The 24,062-nt window shown below is 38.3% G+C and overlaps 1 long non-coding RNA gene across 1 annotated transcript in view; it reads left to right on the top strand.

Annotated features, from left to right (window-relative positions):
• Window positions 1-13,080, top strand: part of LOC116662754 — a 233,790-nt gene extending 220,710 nt beyond the window's left edge. The window contains exon 4 of the long non-coding RNA XR_004318772.1: window positions 9,419-13,080. This is a non-coding gene — a long non-coding RNA (uncharacterized LOC116662754). The remainder of the gene's footprint in view (window positions 1-9,418) is intronic.
• The last annotated feature ends 10,982 nt before the right edge of the window (window positions 13,081-24,062 follow it).

Genomic DNA, 24,062 nt, shown 5'->3' with positions numbered 1-24,062 from the left:
GCTGGTACACTGCAGCCTCTGTTTACAGTTACCCTCCAAAGATCAAAAAAACACTCTAAATTCATCCATTTTCCTGGCCATACTGCCCAAGGCAATGTACAGATTTAATGCGATCCCTATTAAATTACCCAGGACATTTTCCACAGAACTAGAACAAATTATCCTAAAATTTATACGGAATCACGAAAGACCCAAAATTGCCAAAGCAATACTGATGGAAAAGAACGAAGCTGGAGGAATAAACCTCCCAGACTTCAGACAATACTACAGAACTACAGTAATCAAAACAGCATGGTATTGGTACAAAAGCAGACATATGGATCAATGGAACAGAATAGGGAGCCTAGAAATAAATCCACAAACTTTCAGTCAATTAATTTTTGACAAAGGCGGCAAGAACATACAATGGAGTAAAGACAGTCTCTTCAGCAAATGGTTTTGGGAAAACTGGATAGTTGCATATAAATCAATGAAGTTAGAACACTCCCTCACACCATACACAAAAATAAACTCAAAATGGGTTAAAGACCTAAACGTAAGACAAGACACTATAAATCTCTTAGAAGAAAACATAGGCAAAATATTATCTGACATAAATCTCAGCAATGTTCTCCTAGGGAAGTCTACCCAAACGATAGAAAAAGGACAAAAATAAACAAATGGGACCCAGTTAAACTTAGAAGCTTTTGTACAGCAAAGGAAACCATAAGCAAAACAAGTAAGACAACCTACAGAGTCAGAGAAAATATTTGCAAAAGATGCAGCTGACCAGGGTTTAATTTCCAGAATATATAAACAGCTCACACAGCTTGGAAAAAAAAAAAAAAACCCACCAAACAACCCAATCTAAAAATGGGCAGAAGACCTAAACAAGCAATTCTCCAATGAAGACATACAAATGGCCAATAGGCATAGGGAAAAATGCTCAATTATCGCTAATTATCAGAGAAATGCAAATCAGAACTACAAAGAGGTATCACCTCACACAAGTCAGAATGGCCATCATTCAAAAGTCCACAAACGACAAATGCTGGAGAGGGTGTAGAGAAAAGGGAACCCTCCTACACTGTTGGTCAGAATGCAGTTTTGTGCAACCATTGTGGAAAACAGTATGGAGATTCCTCAAAAGACTAAAAATAAACTTACCATATGATCCAGCAATCTCACTCCTGGCCATATATCCAGAGGGAACCTTAATTCAAAAAGACACCTGCACCCCAGTGTTCATAACAGCACTATTTACAATAGCCAAGACATGGAAACAACCTAAATGTCCATCGATAGATGACTGGATAAAGAAGCTGTGGTATATTTATACAATGGAATGTTACTCGGCCATAAAAAATAATAAAACAATGCCATTGGCAGCAACATGGATGGACCTGGAGATTGTCATTCTAAATGAAATAAGCCAGAAAGAGAAAGAAAAATACCATATTATCACTTATATGTGGAATAAAAAAAAAGTTATTTGCAAAACAGAAACAGACTCTCAGACATAGAGAACAAACTTTTGGTTACCGGAGGGGAGGTGGGTGAGAGGGGATAAATTGCGAGTTAAGAGATCTGCAGATACTAACTGATACATATATAGAAGAGATAAACAACAAGTTCATGCTGTATAGCACAGGAAACTATATTCAATATCTTGTAGCAACGAAAAAAATATGAAAACAAATATGTATGTTCATGTATGACTGAGGCATTGTGCTGTACACCAGAAGTTGACACAACATTGTAAATTGACTATACTTCAATTATATATATATATACCAAAAAATTAAAATAAAATCACTCATTTTCCAAAATATCCCTTTTATGAACAAAATCCAAGATAGAAGCAATTGTTCAAACTTTGTAGAAGAGTTGAAGAGTAACAACTTAAGTTTCCTTAATGTCTCAAAATTTGCTTTTAATGGAGGTTATACATAGTCATTGAAAATTGAGAAAACACAGAAATACTTGAAATAAAAATATAAAATCACTTGAGATCCCACACTTTGTTATTAATACTTTGCTAGAGTCTATTCCAGTCTTTTGTTTCTTTATTGATAAATGCAGCATACTATTCATGTATTCATTACTTTATTCACTAGTTTATAATTATTATGGAAGGAAGGAAGGAGGAAACTTCTTTGTTTCTGGCATTTTTCTAAATATGAGGAATTTGGTGATAAACAGAATTTGGTGATAAACAGATCAGACCTATTACAAAATTAGACTGTCTAGTTTTAATCATTGATCTTTTTTAGCAGACTAAAACACTAAAATATCTGAATCTATGATTTTTAATAACTGAATATTTTATGTATTCATTTCTCTACTTAAAAGACTATTTTGCTTTTAAGTTTTGACTCTTATGTATAGTAATAAAAGAACTATCATTGCTAACAACCTCATAGTAACTCTGATTATTTCCTTAGGAAAGATTTCTAGAACAGGATTACTGGGCTGAACTTCATAAGGGTTCTTGGCTCCAGTTGCCAACATACTCGGGACAAGAGAATTCAGAACATACATTCCTAGGATGGTGTAATTTAGACCTCCATCTGCCTGTGTTTTGAAGGAGGCAGGGAAAGGCAGATGTCTTCCCAGTTTACAAGGATAATAGGTATGAAAGTTGTGGGGGTTTTTTCTTATGACATTGTTTATTAGTGAAACCAATTCTCTGCCTGTATAGTCAGTTGGGAAGGTCGCAGAAACAGTAGCATTCAGCTATTTTTCTGCCTCAGTCACATAATTAACAAGGAACGATTTAATTCTGACATTTGAAAGGGACTTTGATGCCACAATTAAAATTTTTAAAACTCCAAAAATACCTCTGTGTGTATAACTTTGGAGGGGATAATTCTGATACCATTTTATTTAGAATCACAGCTTCCATCCAAACATCATTCATATTGCATGTGATCTTGCCTTCAAGTCAAGTTAAGAGGCTTCAATTTAAACATTCAAGGGAAGCAGGAACATGTTGAAACAATGGATGGGATTGGCAGATGCTCGACAAGGTGGGCAACCGGCCATGCTCAGCCTATTGCCATCTGGATGCTCAGAGAGGGCAGTGAGTGTGGTTTTGGAATATGCTGCTATAATCCACTTCTGAGTTGAGAATACATAAACCTCTGCCTCTGAGAACACGTGTATAATGGGAAAATGTCAGGATCTTTGTTCTCAAGTCTTTGGTATCTTCCCTCCTGCCCTGCTAACCTTGAATCAGCAGTCATATTGGGTTATCAAAGTTCTCTCTAGTCTTAAACTTATTTTTAATTGAAATGTAATTGAATTATAATATTATACTAGTTTCAGGTATACAACATAGTGATTCAGTATTTTGAGATTATACTCCATTTAAATGATTACAAAACAAACTATGTTTCCCTGTGCCTTGTTGTTCGTCTGTTTTATACATAGTGGTTTGTATCTCAATCCCATATCCCCAACTTTTCCCCTAGCCTCTCTTGTCTCCCCACTGGTAACCAATAGTTTGTTTTTTGTGAGTCTGGTTCTGTTTTGTTATATGCTTTCTTCTGTTTTATTTTATAGATTCCACATATAGGTGATAACAGAATTATTTGTCTTTCTCTGTCTGACTTTTTTCATAGTTTTCTCTAGGTCCATCTACGTTGTTGCAAATGGCAAAATTTATTTCTTTTTATGGGTGAGTAGCAATCTAGTGTGTGTGTGTATACACACACATCTTTATCCATTCATCTGTTGATAAACAAGTAGGTTGCTTCCATATCTTGGTTATTGTAAATAATGCTGCTATGAACATTGAGGTGCATGTATCTTTTCAAATTAGTGTTTTTGTTTTCTTCGGATGTGTACCCAGAAGTGGAACACTGGGTTATATGGTAGTTCTGTTTTTAGTTTTTTGAGGAACTTCTGTTTTCCATAGTGGCTGCACCAATTTGCATTCCCACCAACAAGGTACAAAAGGTTCTTTTTTCCCCCATATCCTTGCCAACATTTGTAGACTTCTGATGACAGCCATTTTGACAGGTGTGAGATAATATCTCATTATGGTTTTGATTTGCATTTTAGAGATACTGAGAAACTTTTTATGTGCCTGTTAGCCATCTGAATGTCTTTGGGAAAATGCCTGTTCAGATTTTCTGCTCCCCCCTTTTTTTAACTGAAGTATAGTCAGTTACAGTCTGTCAGTTTCTTGTGTACAGCATAATGCTTCAGTCATACATGAACATACATGTGATCATATTGGTAAGTCCAGTTTTAGTTTTTTAAGGAACCTCCATACTGTCCTTCATAGTGGCTGCACTAATTTACATTCCCACCAGCAGTGTAGGAGGGTTCCCTTTTCTCCACACCCTCTCCAGCATTTATTGTTTGTAGACTTTTGAATGATGGCCATTCTGACTGCTGTGAGGTGATACATTGTTGTAGTTTTGATTTGCATTTCTCTGATAATTAGTGATATTGAGCATTTTTTCATGTGCCTATTGTCTACCCCTTTTTTGATTGTGTTGTTTGTTTTTTGATATTGAGCTGTATGAGCTGTTTATGTATTTTGGATATTAACCTTTTATTGGTCATATCACTTACAAATGTTTTCTCCCATTCAGTAGGTTGTGTTTTTGTTTTGACCATGGTTTCCTTTGCTGCACAAAAGATTCAAGTTAAATTAGGTCTCATTTGTTTATTTTTGCCTTTGTTTCTTTTGACTTAGGAGACTGATCCAAAAAAACTGCTACAGTTTATGTGAAAGAGTGTTCTGCCTATGTTCTCTTCTAGGAGTTTTATGGTTTCATGTCTTACATTTAGGTCTTTAATCGATTTTGAGCTTAGTTTTCATATGATGTGAAGAAATGTTCTAATATCATTGTTTTATATGTAGCTTACCATTTTTCCAAGCATGTTCTCTTGCTTCCTTTTTTGTAGATTAACTGACCATAGGTGCATGGATTTATTTCTGGGCTCTCTGTATGTCTGTTTTATAGTTTTCATAGTATAGGTATTTTACCACCTTGATTGTTTATTCCTAGGTATTTTATTCTTTTTGACATGATTTTAAATGGGATTAGTTTTTTACTTTCTCTTTCTGACAGTTCATTATTAGTGTATAGAAAAGAAACAGACTTCTGCATATTAATCTCCCAAATTCATTCTATGAGGCCACCATTACCTTGATACCAAAACCAGAAAAAGACACTACAAAAAAAGAAACTTAAAGGCCAATATCTTTGATGACTATAGATGCAAAAATCCTCAACAAAATATTAGCAAATAGAATCTGACAATATAATAAAAAGGGTCATACACTACGATCAAGAGGAGTTTATTCCAGGGATGCAAGCATGGTTCAGTATTCACAAATTAATCAGTGTGATACACCACACTATCAACAGAAAGGATAGAGATCACATGATCTTCTCCATAGATGCAGAAAAAGCACTTGATAAAATTCAACATCTATTCATGATAAAAACTTTCATCAAATTGGGTACAGAGGGACCATATTTCAACATAACAAAGGCCATTTATGACACATGCACACCCAACATAATACTCAGTGGTGAAAAGCTGAAAGCCTTTTCTCTAAATTCAGGAACAAAACAAAGATGCGCACTACCACCACTTCTATTCAACATAGTATTGGATGTTTTAGCCATAACAATCAGACAAGAAAAAGAAATAAAAGGCATCTAAATTTGAAGGGAAGGAGGAAAACTATCACTATTGGCAGATGACATGATACCATATATAGAAAACCCTACAGTCTCCAACAAAAACCTGTTAGAACTAATGAGTGCACCCAGTAAAGTCACAGGATTAAACTTTCATTTTATTAAAGCAATCTTCAATGATATTTTACAGTTGGACAAATGAATTGAATACTTGTGTGTACATTAAGGTCCTACTACTTTTATTCACCCTGACCAAAATGCTTTTATGTGCAAAAAGGACTTTTTCCCAAGACGATTATTAATACAGTTACTTACTAAGTAAAGAGTATCCCAGCCTAAAACTGGTGATTAGAAAGCCTCTTTGAGGAGGTGAAGTGTTGCTGAGACCAATGCTTGAGAAGGAGCTAGACACATGAAGTAGCGGGGCAGGGGAAGGAGGGAAGCACTCTAGGCTGAGATCAAGGCATGTGCAAGACCAGTCCCTGTAAAAGCACTTGGTATGTTTACAGAACAAAGAGGGTGGAGCTTAGGTATCAGTCCGTCAGTCTCTCTCTCCTAAAATCTGGTGGTCACCCTAAGTGTAAGGCTTGTGCCCTCCACACACACTTTCCTTTAGCAGCTAGGGAAGGAAAATTCTGTTAAATAGGAGGGTCTCTATTACTTTTGTTGAGTAATTGAAGAATGGAAGGAATGGCTGTATGTCTTCTACGCAAATTAACGTGCGTGGTAATACTGCCAAGGAACACTGACTCAGCACTGACGTCTCCAGGGAACTTCAGGGGGCCACATGGAATGACCATTCATCCATTTCAGGAAAATGACTCACTCTCCTATCTCTAGAGTATTCCAAATGTGTTCTGGCCTCCATGACTTGGGACAAAGTTCCCCTTCCAGGAATGCCCGAACACCTGTGCTCCTCTGTTTCTGAAACCTCAGCTGTGCATGTTCCACTGTCCTTATTCTACCATGTCTGAATTGCAGCTATGTTCTTACAACATTTATGTGTGAATATGAGTATTTGACACGCTTAAAAAAACATAAATACCTACCAGAGCTATGTACTAACCTTTAATATCAATATAATCACACTGTGTTCACTATAATACCTATATTTTTCTAATATACATTAAAATATGTACAGAACTATTACATTTTTATAAAGGGTATCTGTGTTTTAACTTAAAATAATATCCTCTACTACCAAAGGTTACCCATGGTACACAGCATCCTACTCCAGCCCACACTGACTCTAGGCTTTTCTTCCACTTTTCAACTCAAGCCCCACCTTGTATGGGAAGCCTTCCTTCAGCACTCCAGGGCCTAGGGACATGACTTGCAGAGTACCACAGCTGGTGTTCTTGCCATTTGAGCCAGCCTGGGCCAGGGAGAAGGATGGAAAGGGATCGGACAGGGTGGCCTGCAGGAGCCTTTACTGCTCAAGAATCTGTCATAGTGATCAGTAATCAGCAGGCTGTGGCATCATTGTATTGACCGCAGTGCTCAAACAGATCTGATGAGATATCTGAAGCTGACATCCTACAGGAGTGTTTGTTTACCACACTGGGGTCACAGACCTCTCTTAAGTGATTCTTGAAAAGTAAACTTCCTCCCCCAGAAAAAACACACATGTAGCAAAAAAGTAGGCATATATTTTCAGAGTGTTTAAGGGGTCCCCTGAGTCCCATGAGTGGAACTCTATTTCCAGGTGTCATGGGCCCCAAGCTAAAACAAAACAAAACAAAACAAACAAAAAAAAAAACCAACAAGCAACAACAAAAAACCCAACCCTGTCAAGCAATGAGCATTTGTTAACATCTTACCATATTCCAGGTCTGGTACTCAGTAGTTTACAAGCATTATGGCATTATGTCCTTTAATTCTTCTCACAATCCCCTATGCTGCATGCTCTTGGAACCCCTTATTTTATAGCGAGGAGAAAATGAGTCATAGAGAGGAGAAAATGAGTCATAGAGAGGAAGTTCAGTAATTTGCTGAAGGCCAAACTGCTAGGAAGTAATAGAGGCTGATTTTGGACTCGCGCAGTCTGAATCACTTTCCTAACCATACTCATTGCCTTTCTTCACTGTATTTCTTGTCCCTAATCATGCCGAGGGGTGCACAGCACATTCATTCGGTTAGGGAGTATGCTATCAGAAACCTGGGGGATTGACAACAGCACCAGATGTTAATGTTACAAATTCTCCTTCCAAGAATGAAAACCGTCCATTCTGAGATATACAGGGAATAAAGGCAGATTTGAAAAAGTCCAGGTGGTAATTAACCCCCTCCCCACTATATTTTACCCAGAGACTTGCTCAGTTTCTGTTTTCTAAGATGAAGTTTAAAAAAAGAGAGAAAAAAAATTGGCCTTCATTCCATTTGTAACATATTCTAATTTTAAGAGATCAGAGGTTAATTAAATTCATTTAAAAACAATTCTTGGGTACTGCCTTAATTAACCTTCCAGGTTTCCTTGTTATTCTGCTCCTATTCAGTGCTGTCAGTACCCAGGCTGAGGGTTAGGACCCCTCCCCTTGTCAGGGAGGAGGGAGGGAGGGAAATAGCATTTGCTCCTCGGTTTGATGAGTGGAGCTTGTTACTGTCGGACATAAGGCACAAGCAGTCCATCAGAGGAGAACGGCAACTCCGGTGACGGTTAGCACATGGCTAGTGTTCAGAGGCTCCTTAGAAACCAATTTTCATTCTTACAGATTCTGTCCCCAAAATGGGACTTCTCCAGGATTCATAAGCAAGCCTGACCAAAAGCCAAAGAAAGAGATGAGAAAGAAGAGGAAAAGGCCTCAAGAGAAACAAAGCACAGAACTGGCCCCAAATATTCAAGGCAGAAATAAGGCAGCAAGTTATGAGCGGAGCCCAGGTGTTATCTGCACAGTTTCAGAGAGTTGCTGTTCTTGGCTTTTCCTGTGACGTCACAAAGTCTGTGAGCATCAGAGGTGTTTGGTTGATGGTCCGCACACAGTGGAACCTGACACTGGTTTTCTGAATTGATCACCCTATGCTTACCTGCCTGTTTTCCCTACTTGTTCTAAAATGCTTCCAGACAACGAACTTGAATGAGGACTTAGCCTGACCACACAATGGGCCAACGATTCACATGCAAAACTTCAGTGCAGAGAGCCAGTCAATCCTCTGAAAGCACTTATGCTCTTTTGCAGTGTGGAAGGACATTTTATTCTTTTAAATTTATCAGCAAAGGGTCCTTCTCCAAACTGATCTATGGTTTACCCAAAGAAATGGACATTGAGTAAAATCAAATTTTTGACGTAACAAACTATAGTGATGGAATCCCTTAAAACCTGGCTTCTAGTTCTCATTTGCCACCAAACCAGCTGTGAGTATTACTTTCCTTATCTGCAGTGTGAGCATATTGGATGACATTTATAGTCCCTTCTGGCTCAAAAATTGTATGGCTTTATGATTATGGGCAGGTTTGGATCAGCGTTGTTCTATTACTTTACAACGCTGTGAGCTAGGTATTACTGTTTCCCTCATTTACAGAGTAGTAAACTGAGGTAAGAAACATGAAGTAACTTGCCCAAGGGCACCCAGTTACTAAATGCAGAAACCAGGATCCTGCCGCTTGCCCAGTAGGCTGTTTCCAAAGTCTTTTCTACTTCCAGTCGTCTAGGAGTCAAAGTTGCACGCCTTTCAGTCAAAAAATTGGAATTTTTCTTTACGTTACTCTAACCATTGGCTAGCCTGGGGGGATTTTAATAAAAAAATAACACTCACAACTTATCTATCTCCTCCAGCCACTTCTGTTCACAATGGAAAGTGACAGTGGAACAAAGCCAGAGGACGCAGGGAACTCCCAGTGCCTGCTGGGCTCCTCCTCCTGTCTCCGGGTAGGAGAGAACCGAATCAAGAAATGGGAGCACTGCTGCATCACTTATAAACAATTCCAAGGAAGTAGCTCTAACTTGGAGAGAAGATGGGTCAAGAAATTAGAATTTCCTAAAAAAATTACCTCACAGCAGAGGTCTTCAAACTTTGGAAGGCATTAGAAGGAGGTGTAAAAAGTACATATTCATGGGGCCACCGTGGAGATTCGGATCCAGCATGTGGGACTCAGGCGTGGGCATTTTTATCACGCTCTCTAGGTCATCCTGATGCCCCTAAATGACGCTGAAGGAAAACTGTCCTGGAGACTCTCAGCAGTCCACTGGGGCTGCTCCTACAAACCACCACAGATGACTTAGCTTCTAAACTTACAAACAGCAGAAATGTAAGTATCACAGGTCCGGACACTGGAAGTCTGAGATCAGGATGCTAGTATGGTTGGGTGAGGGCTCTCGTCTGGTTTCAGACTCTTCTTTGTATGGTCTCATAGCTAAAAAAGGTGAAGGATCTCTCTGGGTCCTCTTTTCTAAGGCACTAATCCCATTCGTAAGGATCCATTCTCATGCTTAAGCTCCTCCCACAGGCCCCACCTCCTAATACCATGACCTCTGGGGGTCAGGATTTCAACATCAGCATTTTGTGGGGCATAAACATTCAGGCCATAGCAGGCAATACAGCCAGCTGTCCTCAGGGTAGTTCCATGCTGACTTTGGGGTCTTCCTGCAGATTTTTACTTTACATCCAAATTCGAGGTTGATATATTCATCTGCCTTCTTGACATCTCTACCTGGCTGTCTCTTAGTTATCTCATGTTTAGCCCAACACAAACCTTTTGATTTTTTTTCCCCTGCACAGTATTGGCCTACATACCTTTCCCAACCCAACAGTTAGAATTACTAACCATCTGGTCATTAAAATAAAAATCAGCCAGTCATCCTTGCCCCATCCTGTCCTGACCTACTTTTGACTTTTCTACTCTCCATCCTTCCTCCAATGTTTACTCTACCTCCAAAATACATCTTTTATTTGTTGACTCTTCTCCATTGCCGCTGTCATCATCTTAGTCTAAGCCAACACTACATCACCTGTATTTCTTAAGTAATCTTTCCACTGGTCTTCCTGATTCCAGTCTGACTACTTCAGTTAACCTTCTACATAGCAGCTAGTGATTTTTCAAATACGTTAATCAAACCACAACACGTCTCCCACTTGAATCATTCTAATGGGCTCTGAATGCAAACAGAATAAAGTCCACACTCCTTAGCATGGCCTGCCAAGCCACGCCTGGTTAGTCCCTGTGCAGCTGCAGACATACCAGCTTTCTATCAGTTTGTAGGTTGAGCTTTGCCCTCTGCCCAGGGATGCCATCTATCTATGCTCATGGTGTCATCTGCCTGCAAGGCTTTCCCTCTGAATCACTCCGTCTAATCCTTTAGATCTCAGCTAAATTGTCACCAACTCAGAGAGGTGGATCCTTAGTTCCCTGGGCACTTTCTACCTCATAATCTCTTTCACAAGCTACGTTATTTCCCTTTTAGCATTTATCACTATCTAAAATTCTTTGTTGCTTGCTTCCCCCAATAGAATGTAACATCCATGAAGTCTGAAATCTCATGTGTCTTGTTCTCCTTTGTACCTCAGTGCCTAGCACCACACCTGGCAGTTAACAAAGACCTTATAGATACTTACTGCATTTAAATCCCGTGTTAATAAGTTGCTTGAATATTTCCTCCTTTGAAAAATATGCAAATACGGGATCATGTGGATAAAGGTATAATTAATCTAGAAAGTATAATTCTGGAAAAAGAGAAGAGTAGATTTTGTACAGTGTATCTCCTGTGTCCCTTAAAATTCCACACAGCAGAATCTTTTAAACTAGAAGACCCCACCCATCCATGCAGATTATATCTAATCACAGGGAGTTTTGTAACTCATGGGTCTTTCTTCCCAAAGCAAAAGGAAGTTGTTCTCCTGACTCATAACCCAGCCCACTGTGCTCATGGTGGCCTCCCCTGCATGGATATAGAGGGTTCACTGAACATAATGAAAGGTACTTGGCTCTAAGCAATTACAAAAACAAATGATGATGAACTGCTTTGTACTCTCCTCTGCTGTGAAACTCATCAGCTGTTAGCTCACAAAGCATCCTGTGGTGGAATGTGATTGCACTGTGAATGGTCAGACAAATGAAACTCAGGTGGATTCCTCCAAAGGCTGCATGAGGGCAATTCTCTTTGCTTAAGTGTTAGACACAGATTAAGTTCAAGTTCTTTCAGACAATAAAATGTTACTTTTTTTCCCTTAGGAGCTAACATTTAAGAATTAGCTCAAATACAAATCTCTTTGAAAGCTGCCACTTTGCATTTTGAGTGACTTTAAGCATGCTCCACCTCTAAGCCAAAGGGGTCAAATAAAAAAGTAGTAATTAAGATCTTTTTATGTTTGCAATTATTTGGGTGGGTTGTTGTTTTCTTGGCCCTAATGCATTTTTCCGTTAACTGGTAGGGCATCCTGATTCTGCTTCAGCAAAGAATCCTTCCCTAACTCTTAGCCCAAGTGATTCAGCTGGGATGAATCCACTCTGGATATAAGGAATGGAAACAATTCATAAGCTGTTCCCATCAGATTGTTTCTCCCTGGAGTTGAACCTTGAGTAGAGTAATTCAGTGATTGACAATGGCAGTATGTGAGGGTGGTCCAGAAGAGAGTTTCCACTGGTTTCTGTTACTAAAGTTTCCAGAGATCCCCGCTCCTTTTATTTTCAGAGCCTGCTTCTTAAGCTTTTCTTTTAATTGTAAGAGCTATGCTATGTTATTACACTTGTTCTGATCATCTGTTGACTCATAGCAAACCACTTCAGAGTACAGTGGCATAAAATAAAAATAATTTTATTTAACTTACGGTTCTCTAAGTTAGGAATTAGGGCAGGGCACAGAGTGCACATCTAGTTTCTGCTCCACTGTGACTGGGCTCTCAGCTTACATGGCAGCAACAGCTAAAGATGGTTTGAGGAATTTATGTGTCAGCTCTGGCTGTGATCCAGATTCCTCATTTCTTCTCCATATTACATCTCCTGGCTGGTTTCTCTACTCACACGTCAGGTACCTCGGCAGGCTGGAACTGGCTCTTTCTCTTCATGTGGCCCGTCCCATGGCTAGTTCAGGTTCCTCATTGCAAGTCAGTTCACAGAACGGTCAGACTTCTTACAAGGTGGCTGGCTTCCCTCAGAGCAGATGCCCCAAGAGTACAAGCTGAAAGCTGTAAAGCTTCTTCTCACCCTGCCTTAGAAACCTAATAGCGCGGGGTCGGCCGAATTCTGTTAGTTACCAATGAGTCACAGAATGAACCCAGATTAAAGGAAGGTAACTACACAGGAGCATGAGGAGTGGGAGACGTTGTTCTTTCAAGTGTCATTGGAGACCAGCTAGCAAACCCATGAATTCCTTCAGAACTCAAGTTTTTGTTTCTTACAACTAAATAATCGTAATTCCTCTAATTCTATACCTTGTATTAAGGAATGCTTGATAGCATTACTCAAATTTTAAGTGCCATATAATAAAAATAAAATATTGAATACCTGTATTGGGCTATTACTTTTTAATTCTGCAAGTAAAATATTAAAATATATATTCTATTATGATCACTTAATAAAGAGAAGGAGATTTAACACTTAAAAGGACTGAAACTCATAATCAAGAATACAGATGACCCTTGAATAACATGGTTTGAACTGCATGGGTCCACCTATATGTGGGTATTTTTCAATAAATATATCGGAAATTTCTGGGAAGATCTGTGACAGTTTGAGAAAATTGAAAAAAAACTATAGTCTAGAAATATGGGAAAATAATTTAGGTATGTCATGAATGCATAAAATATATGGATACTACTTTATCATTTACTACTATAAAACATACACAAAACTCTCCTAAAAAGTTAAAAGTTTATCAAACCTATGCACACAAACACAGATCATACACGGTGCTATTCACAGTCTAAAGATGTGAACAAATGTAAAGATGCAGCATTAAATCATAACTGCATAAAATCAACTGTAGTACATACTGTACTCCTGTAATAATTTCGTAGCCACCTCCAGTTGCTGTTGTGGCAAGATCAAATGTTCTTAGTATCCACTTAAAACACTGGGTGATGCTAATCATCTCCAAGTGAGCAGTTCATCTCTCCAGTAAACTGTGTATCACAGTAAGAAGTGATCTCTCCTGATTCTCTTGTATTTTTCATCGTCTTTAGTGCAATACCTTAAACCTTGAATAACACCACAGGACCAATACAAAGTGCCACTAATGGATGCTGCAAGTGCTCCCAAGAAGCAGAGAAAAGTCATGACATTACAAGAAAAAGTTGATTCCTTGATATGTACCATAGATTGAGGTCTGCAGCTTCGGTTGCCCGTCATTTCAAGATAAATGAATCCAGCTTAAAAACAATAGTGAAAAAAGGAAAGGAAATTTGTGACGCCATCACTGCAGCTATGCTAGCAGGCATGAAAACCTTGTATATTTTGCAAAATATCTTTTTTTAATCTTTTATTGAAAATGTGGGTGCAGGATTCCTTTTAGAAACACATACCTATGAAAAAGCAAAGTCAAAGTCATTATATGACAACTTAAAGCAAAAAGAAGGTGTAAGATAAAGCAGGAGAATTTAGTTCCAGCAAAGAATGGTATGGTAATTTTAGATAGAGGTTTGCCTTAAAAAATGTCAGAATAATGGAAGAAGCAGCTTCTGCTGACCAAGAAGCTACAGATGAGTTCCCAGATGCTACTAAGAAAATCACTGAAGAGAAAGGTCATCTGCCTGAATAGGTTCTTTAAGACAGACCAAAGTGCCCCATTCTGGGGAAAAAAAAATGCCACAAAGGACATTAATTAGTAAGGAAGAGAAGCAAGCACCAGGATTTTAGGCAGGAAAGAATAGGTTAACTCTACTGTTTTGTCTAAATGTAGTCAGGCTCATGATCACAGTTGCCTTTATCTACAAAGCTGTTTAACCCTGAGCCTTGAAGGAAAAAGATACATACCAGTTGCCAACGTTTTGGTTGCACAGTATGAAGGCTTGGATAATGAGAACCCTTTCTCTAGATTGGTTCCATTGATAATTTTCCCCTGAAGTCAGGAAGTAAGGAACTGCCTTTTAAAGTTCTTTTGATACCGGACAATGCTCCTGGCAACCCAGAACCCCATAAGTTGAACAATGAAGGCACTGACATGGTATATTTGCTGCTGAACACCATGTCTCCACTTCAGCCTCTAGATCAGGGGTCATAAGGATTTTTAAGGCTCATAATACCCAAATACTCTATGGAAAGGATTATCAACATGGACGAGAACCCCGACAGAGAGAACATTATGAAAGTCTGGAAGGATTATACCAGTGGAGATGCCATTGCCAACAGAAAAGTCCATGATATCCATCAAGCCTCAAAACAATAAATTCCTCCTGGAGAAAACTGTGTCTATATGTTGTACATGACCTCACAGCATTTATGACAGATCCAATTAATGAAGTCATAGAAGAGATTGTTGATATGATAAAAAAGGTTGGGGGGTGAATGTGTATGTATCTTGGAGAAATTCAAGAGACACCATACTAAAGATGAAAAAGTGGGAAATGATTTGCAGCATCTCTTAGAGATGGTTGCTACACATGCAAGATCTGCAGAGAAACATCTTGAGGAATAGACTGCTAAAGCTGATAGAGAATATGAAGAATACGTGTCTGAGGATCTCTTGGAAAATATTAGAGAGCTCAGAGACAGGTGTAAGAAGAAAGCTACTCTACTTCAGGCTTCTGATGAATGAAGATAAAATGCTGATTATCTAAGCAAGAACTTAATTAACAGTGTACATTTTTAAGTGTCGTCTGTAGGTTTTAAAAATCTTTAATATATCCTAAATCTTCCCTTACAATGAAGTCTCATGACCACATCTTCCCACGCCCATGAAAAATTTTTGTATCTTTTATCAAGCTAGTTCATTAACTTATATTACAGTATGTATGACCTGAAATTATAACTTGTTGGATTGTTATATTTAGATATGAAATACCAGTTATATTATGTACCTGGAGTTAATAAAATTGCACCCATTAAAAAAAAAAAAAGATCCCCTATACCACAGAGACCAAGACAGACTCCATTAGAAGGGTAAAGAGAAGAGGCTACAAGCTGACTACGCTGCCTCTCCCCTAGACCAGCCCAGCACCACGTGGAGAGTTCTTCCCTCAGCCTCTGGTTTCTCCAGTGGGAAAAGAGAACTTGAGAGAAAACCTAGCCCCCCCGACCCCCAACCTAGGCATTGTGGGTTGCTTTGTGAAAGGCCCTATTCTGATTCTGCACCACAAGGATTGCAGGGGCATCTACAATACAGCTGTGAAGGAGCAAAGCTTGAACAACCAGCACGTAGATCTTGGCAGACCAAGTTCATTCCTCCAGAACCCAAGTAGTAATGCCAACCAGAGACTTTGCTCATCGGCAGATCCAAGTCTGGGACACATTCTGACCAGGAAACTCAGTTGTGTGCAGATCTGCCTGATTCAGCTCCTCAAACAAGTTTTGCCAGCCCTAGAGCCTAGTTTGCCCAAGGCAAGGAGCTGAATCATAGACCCATCCACTGTGGAGAGTATCTTCTGGCCCCATACAACCAGAAGGGATGGTGACAACTCTCGGAAGCAGTGCAGCCCAGTGGCACTTGGGCTGAGAGTAAATGGGCAGAGCTGATCACCCCCAGAGCAAAGCCATTACGAGGCACAGAGTGTTCTGGCGCAATACACAGGCAGGGGGATTAATTCCTAGCCAAGGCTGAGGGTAGCTCCCAGCCCCTCCCAGTCAGAGAACTTATTTGGGAAATTGAGGGCAGTCTGGAGTGCTCCCTCCCACTCCTACCCAGGCAAGAGAGCTGAGACATAGCCCTACTGTGGCTTCATCTGACCTGAAGGATGACAGCTCCTGGAAGCAGTCGTCCAGTGGGACTTGAGCCTCCAGGTGGGAAGGCAGAGCTAAGCATTTGCATACCAGAGCCAGTGGTCCTGCTTGGTTAGGGAACTGGGGATGTGGGTTGGCTTGAGGTAAGAAAACAAAGAGCTTTACTAGCTTTAGAGCTATTTCTCCCCCTGCATCCAGGTAAGGAATGTTATTTGTAGTCCCACTCATTGCTGAGTACAGCCTTTAGCCTGTCCACCCAGGGAGCCTAACCAAAGCATACAGAAAGCTGCATCACCCGTTCAGCAGCCCTCTGTACAGCAGCACTTGAACAGAGATTACAGTTCATGGCTACTTCCACCTTCATAGCAAAAGTGGTGGCCTCACCTGACCAGGGAATTAAGTGCAGACTGGTTCTGGACTGGTTCAGCTCCCCAAACAATGAGATGTATGTGCCTGGGTCCTGTCTTGCTGCCCTGCCAGGGCAGAAGAGCTAATTCATAGCCCCATTTACTACTTAATTTAGTACCCAGCTCTGACCATCTAGTAAGCCTGACTGGAGAATTCAGGAAACTGTGGAGCCCATCTTATATATTCACTTGGGTAGGGAATCAACCCAGCTGTCCTATTCAACTACTGTCAGCCTGTGGTGCCCCCTACCCCTACCCCCACCCTCAGAGCTTAAACAGTTGCCTTATGCAAAAATAAACCATCAAAGCAGGCCCCACTGCCCGAGGACATTACCAGCAGACACACCCAAAACCCAACCTGAACTTGTTGGTGATGAACTATCTCTGCCAGAGTAAACCTGTGAAGTATGAGAGAGGATCCTGAATACTCGTATGTAGATACAGATATAAAGAGGCAAGGATCACAAAGTATCAGGTGGATATGATGCCACCAAAGGAAACCAATAAAGCTTCAATAACTGACCCTAAAGAAATGCAGGTTTGTGAACTGTCTGACAAAGAAATCAGGGTAATCATCTTAAGGAAGTTTCGTGAACTACAAGAAAACACAGACAGACAACAACACAAAATTAGGAAAATAATGCATGGACAAAATGAGGCGTTTAATAAGAAAATAGCAACCACAAACAAAAAATAAATTAACAATTCCTAGCACCGAAAAAGATAATAATTGAACTGAAAATTCAATCAGCAGTTTCAAAAGTAGATTTGACAATGCAAAAGACAGAATCAGTAACCTGGAGGATAAGACATTGGAAATCATACAGTCAAAAGAGCAAAAAATTAATTAATTATAAAGAGTAGAGAAAGTCTGTATGTGAATTATAGGATACCATTAATATAAACAATATTCACATTATGAAAATTCCAGAAGGAGAAGAGGAAAAAAATGGACAGAAAGTATATTTAAAGCAATAATGGCTGAAAACTTATGGGAACTGGGGAGAGAAACAAACATCCAGATCTGTGAGGTCCATAGGACCCCAAATAGGTTGAATCCGAATAGGGCCACCCTGAGACACATTGTAATTAAACTGTCAAAAGTCAAAGACAAAGAGGTTTAAGAGCAGCAACAGAAAAAAGAAGAATTACCTACAAGGGAACTTCCAGAAGATTATCAGTAGGTTTCTCGACAAAAACATTTTTAGGGCAGGAGAGAATGGGATGACATATTTAAAACAGTGTAAGAAAATAAGTCTCAATCAAGAATTATACACTCAAGGAAGCTATCCTTCACAGACAAAGAAGGGATAAAGACTTTCTCAAACCAACAAAAGCTGAGGGATCACATTACCACCATACCTGCCTTATAAGAAATACTAAAAGAAGTGCTTTGAGTAGAAGTGAAAGAATGCTAATTAACATCGTAAAACGTAAAAAAGTAGCTGTAAATCTCACTGTAATGATAAATTTATAGTCATAGTTAGATTCTACTATATGGTAATAGTGGTGCATAATTCACACATAATTTTAGTTTGAAAACTAAAAAATAGTAGTAAAAATAACCATAACTACAATAATCTGTTACTAGTTACATAATATTAAAAAAATGTGCATTGTAACAAAAATAACCTCAAATGTGAGGGAGAAGAAAAGTAAAACTATAAAGTTTATGAATTATATTGAAGTTGTTATCAGTTTAAAATAGGGTATTATAAGTTTAAGATATTTTAATGTAAGCCTCATGGTAACCACAAGGGAAAATCTTATATTAATTACACAAAAGATCATGGTAAAGAAGTCAAAGCACACTGATACCAGAAGACGTCAAAACCCACCAAAAAAGGCAACAGGATAAGAAATAAGAAACAATAAATCTACAGAACAGCCAGAAAACAATGAACAAAATGGCAACAGTAGGCCCCTACCTATCAATAATTACTTTAAATGTAAACATATTTAATTAATTTAAATAAAGAAATGAACAAATAAAATTTAAAGATACAGAATGACTGAATGGATTAAAAAAACAAAGTGTAAACATTTCTACACCTGGCATTGGAGCACCTAAATATATAAAACAGAAACTAACAAAGCTCAAAAGAGGAATTAACAGTAAAATAGTAAGAGTTGGGGACTTAATTCCCCACTCTCAATAATGTATGTATCATCCAGACAGAATCAATAAAGAGCAGATTTGAGTAGCACTATAGACCTAACAGGCATAGACAGAACATACCGTGCAACAACAAAGGAGTAGACACACTTCTCAAGTATGCATGGGACGTTTTCTAGAATAGACCATATACAGACCACAGAACAACTGTTACCAAATCCAAGAAGACTGAACTCATACCAAATTTCTTCTGTGACCACAATGACATGAAACTAGAAATCAATACAAGAGGAAAATGAACATTCACAAACATGTGGAAATTAATCAACACTGTCTTGAACAACCAATGGATCAAAGAAGAAATTAAAGGGGGTATAAAAAAGTTTCCTGAGACATTAAAATGGAAATACTACACACCAGAACTTGTGGGTTGAAGCAAAAGCAGTTTTAAGAGGCAAGTCCATAGCAATAAATGCCTACATTAATAACAAGAAAGATTCCAAATAAATAACTCTATGCCTTAAGGAACTAGAAAAAGAATAAACAAAGCCCAAAGTTAGCAGAAGAAATGAAATAAAAGAGGGTAGAGCAAAAACAAATGAAACAAAGAACAGAAAAACAATAGAATAGTGTAACCAAACTAAGAGTTGGTTCTTTGAAGAGATAAATAAAACTGACAAACTTTTAGCTACACTAACCAAGGAAAAGAGAAAAGACCTAAACCAACAAAATTGTAAATAAATTTTAAAATGGAGACATTACAATTGATACTACAGAAATTAAAAAGGTTATAAGAGGCTACTGTGAACAACTGTATGCCAACAAACTGGACAACCTAGAAGAAATTTTAAAAATTCTTAGAAACACACAATTTACTGAGACTGAATCAGGAAGAAAGAGAAAATCTGAATAAACCAGTTACCAGTAAGGAAATTGAATCAGAAACCACAAATTTTTCAATGAAGAAAAGCCCAGATGGCATCGCTGGTGAATTTGCCAAACACTAAAAAAAAGAATTTGTAATAATCCCTCTCAATGTCTTACAAAAAAAAAAAAAAATCAAAGAGTAGGGGATTTTCCCAAACCCATTTTATGAGGCCAGCACTATCCTGACCCCAAATTCTTGATGAATACAGATGCAAAAATGCTCAATAAAATACCAGCAAATTGAATTTAGCAGCACATTAAGAGAATCATACACCACTATCAGATGGGATTTATCCCTGGGAGTCAAGGATGCAACATACACAAATCAATCAATGTGATACAACACATTAATAGAATGAATAAAAAATCATTTGATCGTCTCTGCAGAAAAAAAAGCATCTGACAAAATTCGTATTCTCTCAGGATAAAAACTCTAAAATTAAGTACATAAAGATCAGATCTGAACATATTAAAGACCATATATGACAAGCCCACAGCTGACATCATACTCAGTGGTAAAAAGTTGAACTCTTTTTCTCTAGATTAGGAACAAGCCAAGGCTGCCCACTCTCACCACTCTTCTTCAGCGTAGTACTACAAGTCCTAGCTAGAACACTCAGATGACAAAAAAAAAAAAAAAAAAAAAAGTATCAGAATTGGAAAGGAAGAAGTAAAACTGTCTCTCTTTGTAGATGACATGATTTTATATATAGAAAATCCTCAATCAAAAACTGACAGATCTAATTAGTGAATTCAGTAAAGTTGCAGGATAACATAAAAATCAGTAGCCTTTCTGTACACTAACAATAAATTTTCTGAAAAAGAAAGAAATTTATCCCCTTTGCAACAGCATCAAAAGCAATGAAAGAGGAAAAAATTTTACTATGGAAGTGAAGCATATCTACTCTGAAAACTGTAATACATACTGATGAAAGAAATCAAAGAAAACAAAAATAAATGGAAAGTTACCCATGTTCATGAGTTGGAAGAATTAATATTGTTAAAATGACAACACTACCAAAAGCCATCTGTATATTCAATGCAGTCCCTATCAAGATTCCAATGGTTTGGGAAATTTTTTCACAGAAGTAGAAGAAACAACACTCCTCAAATTTATATGGAACCACAAAACACCCTGAGGAGCCAGAGAAATCCTCAGAAAAGAGAACAAAGAAGGAGGCATCACATTTCTTGATTTCAAGCTATACCATAAAACTATAGTCATGAAAACAGCATGGTACTGGCATAAAAACAGACAAACTAATGAAACAGAATTGAGAGCCCAGAGATAAACCCAAGCATGTACAGTCAACTAGTATTTGACAAAGGAGCCAAATATATTCAGTGGAGAAAAGACAGCCTCTTCAATAAACAGTGCTGGGATAATTGGATATTCACTGTAAAAGAATGAAGCTGAGCCCCTATCTTGTACCACCCAGAAAAATTAACTAAAAAAAAAAAAAAAGATTAAAGACTTAAAGACCTGAAACCATGAAACTCTTAGAAGAAAATATAGGAATAAAACTCCATGATAAGATTTTTTTTGGACATGACACCTAAAACACAAGTTAAAAAAAAAAAATCAAAAGTAAACCAGTGGGACTACATGAAACTAAAAGCTTCTTTACAGCAAAGGAAACCATCAGTAAGTTGAAAAGACCATCTATGGAATGGAAAAAAATATTTGCAACTATATATTTGATAAGGGGTTAATATCCAAAATATACAAAGAATTAACGTAACTCAATAGCAAAAATCCAAATAACCCAAGTAAAAAATGGGCAAAGGACCTGAATAGACATTTCTCTATATAAGATATATGAAAGGCCAACAGACACATGAAAAAGATGCTCAACATCCCCAGTCATTAGGAAAATGCAAATTAAAACCACAATGAGAGATCATTTTGGGACTGTTAGGATGGCCATCATCAAAAAGACAGGGGACAAATTCTGGCTTGAACATGAAGAAAAGGGAGCCTTTGTGCACTATTAGTGGGACTGTAAATTGGTACACTCAGGAAAATAGTATGGAGTTTCCACAAAAAATTAAAAATTGAATTGTCACATAATCCAGCAATTCTATATCTGGGGATATATCCACAGGAAACAAAAGCACTCCAAAAAGTATCTGCATGTCCATGTTCACAGCAGCATGTTTTCAATAGCAAAGAAATGAAAACAACCTAAGTCTCCATTGATGAATGGAAGGATAAAGAAGTTGTGACATATATATATGCATAAATATATTGTGTATATATATTATATATATACACACAATGGAGTATTATTCAACCACAGAAAATGAGGAAATCCTCCCATTTGCAACGTGGATAAACCTTGAAGGCATCATGCTGAGTGAAATAAGTCAAAGAAAGGCAATGTATGATCTCACTTATATGTGGTCTCTAAAAATAACAAAAGACGAAACCATACTTAGAGAAAAAGAGATCAGATATGTGTTTATAAGAGGCAGAGGGTGGGTAGAGGGGGACATTAGAAGAAGGTCATCAAAAGGTACAGACTTCCAGTTACAAGATAAATAATTACTAGGGATGTAATGTACAACATATTGACTAGCTATCATTGGAGAATGATATAGAGGAAAACTTAATAGAATAAATCTTGTAAGTTCTCATCACAGGGAGAACTTTTTCCCTTTTTTCTTTTTACTTTATTTTCTTTTTATTGTATCTATATGAGAAGATGGATGTTAGCTGAACCTACTGTGGTAATCACTTGCCAAGATATAGAAATCAAACCATCATGCTGTACACCTTAAATTTACAGTAAGGTATATCAATTATTTCTCAATAAAACTGGAAAAAATCTGTTGTACTAATAAAAGACAAAAAAAGAATAATCTTTTACATTTCAGAATAATTCATCTCTCTTAAATGTAAAAATCGTTTTCTGAAAAGCTCGCATTTTTTTTGCTCATTTTGCCCCCGAGCAATGAAATCTTTCTCATGGGTTGGCAGTAGTTCACAGAAGGGCTTTTGAGAACTCCTGCCCTCCAGGAAAGAAATGCTGAAGTGTGAGATCCACACAAGTTGTCACAGATGTTCAGAGAACGGTGCAAGGAGAATACTGGTCAGGGAAGTCATTGTAGAAGAGGCAGGGAGGCAGAGAAGAGGCAGGAGCTCAGTACAGCAAAGGGGAACGAAGAAGGTCGCAGAAAGAAGGCTAAACATTTGTAGAAGGTTTGATAATGCTAGAAGTTTCAGATGTAGTATTTCATTTAATTGTCACAGAAATTCTGTGATCTGAGAATATATGCCCCATTTAAAGATGTTAGGAAAAGGATATTAGGAAAGATTGAATAATTTGCTCAAAGTCCTCAAGCTGGTTAAGTAGCTGCATCAGGACAGGGGCCGTGTTTGGTGTGAGAACAAGCATTATCCCCCTGCACTGCAGGGCCTTGAAAGTGAGTCAAGCATCCAAACATTAACTGAGTATCGAATGTATGTTAATTGAGCACCTGCTATGTTCCTGGAGCAGAAGATACAATGTTGAGTGAGACAAGACATATTTACCACCAGGGTATTTACATCTAGCCCTGGAGATAGGCAATAAACAAGCAATTACAAGGCACTGGGATGAATATCACTGGGACAGGTGGGATCAGAATACAGAATTCCTCTGGAGCTAATGAAGGGCCCCTAACCTGATTCAGGAGAGTCAAGATAGGCTTCCCAGAGGAAAAAATACAATAGAGGCTATCTAGGTGAAGGAGGAGTGTGTCTGATGGGGGAGCAGGGGTCTTAGGAAGGACTTTCTCTGGAGACATGGAGAAATCTGGAAAAGGCAGCAAGTCCCCTTCAAGGAACTGCATGCAATTCAGTATCGGCAGGGTTCAGAGCAAGAGAGCCAGGCTGCTGGGACAGTGGTAGCAAGTGGAGACACAGGAGCGGCCCGCTCCCAGGCCCTCACTGTCTTCCATACCACCTCATGCAGAAAGTGGTCATGTGCTGACGTTTATGCTTTTGCTGGAAGGACTCCTCTGACAGCCCATAAAGCCATGATGGATGTCAAAAACAGTATTTTTCAGCTTTTGCCACCTTGCTATATATTTCCCACATGTGCTTAAGGGAAAACTTGAATCACCAGAGTCATTAATAAGCTTATAATGTAAATATACTTGAAAGGTTCTGAGAAGAG

Source organism: Camelus ferus, chromosome 3 (assembly GCF_009834535.1).
Source record: "Camelus ferus isolate YT-003-E chromosome 3, BCGSAC_Cfer_1.0, whole genome shotgun sequence".
Classification (NCBI taxonomy): Eukaryota; Metazoa; Chordata; class Mammalia; order Artiodactyla; family Camelidae; genus Camelus; species Camelus ferus.
This window is presented reverse-complemented; position numbering and strand designations above follow the sequence as displayed.